Consider the following 1872-nt stretch of genomic DNA (forward strand, 5'->3'; position numbering starts at 1 on the left):
TGTTCACGGTCTAAGCCTAAATGTTCTCTTGAAGAAGACCCAGGTGCCCAGCAATTTTGGTGGCATCAGTCCCCCAATCTCTTAGTTCTAGACTCTGAGTTATAATTCTGCCTGTTCCCTTTTAGGTTTTCTTGAGGTGGTGTAAACACATGGTGGGCAGATCTTGACGCTTATAGACACAGACCCCAAATCACTCATTCCTTCCTAGTCCAGACTAATCCCATTCCCTCAGTGTTGGCCACTTATCTCTCAACCCATCTTTTCATCTACACCCTTAAAGCCCAAGCATATTTCCATCACAGATTCTGGCCAGAAAGGGGGACTGTCCTCAGAGAACACAAACAGCCTCAAGACAAAGCCTGGTTATGTTCCTGACATGGATAAAGGAGATCCACTCACAAAAAAAATCACCACATATACTAGTAACTCAGTAAAGCACACTCTCCAGTGTAACTAGTAACTCTCCGGAAGCACACTCTGAGATGGACTTAAAAGAGTACAAGCTATTTACTAAGGACCAACTCATGAAGGGAAAGGGGAGGAATCATGACTGAGAAGACAGAGAAAGTGAACTGACACGCAGGTCCCTCACTGGTCCTTGGGTATTGTTTATCAGAGCTGAAGCTGAAATGCCTGAACTTGTGTACCTCTGTTGTGCTCAGTCACCATGATGTCTGTCATGTAGGAGGCAGAGCTCAGCAGCAAAGGCTGACCATGAAGGGCTGACAGCTGGAGGCTGCCTGCTGAGCACACCCCCCACAGCTAAGCAGCATGACTTCCCTTGAAGGGAGATCTGTATGGCACATTCTCACATCCACCACAGTCTTGCTGCAGAAAGATGAACGACTCTGTTCTCTAAATATATAATAAGCTAATAATATATTCTAAGTATAGAGTACTTCATATTTTTAAAGGTTCTTCACAGAACTATATCCCATTTTAATCCTCACATATAAACCAAGAAATATTATCACCAATTTACAGATGAGAATTGCAAAACCCAGAGATGGTCATTGGCTTGTGATCAAATGGCAAGAATGGGCCTCAAACTTACCACCAGCCCTCTGGACTAAATCCAATCCACCTGTTTTTTTTATAAAGAAATCGTAGGGAAAGCTAGACAGGATGGTGTGGTGGGGGGTGGGGGACATATCACAAAAGGTTTTGTCTACCAAATCAAGGCTATTGACAAGCCCTGGGGAACCCTGAATGTTTCTGAAAAGAGAAGTGAGGAGCTCAGAGGTCTGCATTAGGCCATTAGGATTTCTTTGAATATCCCTGTGGGCAAATTCACAATGAAGTACTTTCTGGAGAATGAAAAATCGGTTGGCCCTCTGGGAAGCGGTAGTAAGAGGGGAGACTTGGCTTAACTAAAAAAAACTTCCACAAAAATCCAGCTGCTACTAATAATTGAATATTTCCTCTTTTGATTTGTGTTGTTTTGGTGAGCCCCAGAATAGAAGTTTAAAGTGTTTAATTGGTTTTCCTCTGTTCAATTTTATTAAGCTGTCCTGGGCTCTTGAGTCAGCAAACTTAGCATTTTTTTTTAAGCTGAGCTTGCTTTCTCTAGAAGGTTTTCCTTCAGTTTATTCAGCTTAACTTCTCATATCTGATGCTGAACACTCACCAGCTGCTAGGCATGCAGGAAAAAAGAAAAAATGTCTCAGCAATGGTATCTGAAGTTTTCTGTTTTGCCTCAGAATATATGCAGCTCAAAGAAAAACAGTGTGAACAAGTTTGCCTCTGCTGTTGGACAATATGCCCAATAATTAACTTGTTGTGAGTGCCTGAGGGTATCACCCTCTCCCACAGCATGCAGTGATTAAAAAAAAAAAAAAAACCCAAAGCTGGGGCTCAGGAGAAATAAACAAT

The sequence above is a fragment of the Crocuta crocuta genome, unplaced genomic scaffold, assembly GCF_008692635.1.
Source record: "Crocuta crocuta isolate KB4526 unplaced genomic scaffold, BGI_CrCroc_1.0 scaffold486, whole genome shotgun sequence".
NCBI classification, from domain to species: domain Eukaryota; kingdom Metazoa; phylum Chordata; class Mammalia; order Carnivora; family Hyaenidae; genus Crocuta; species Crocuta crocuta.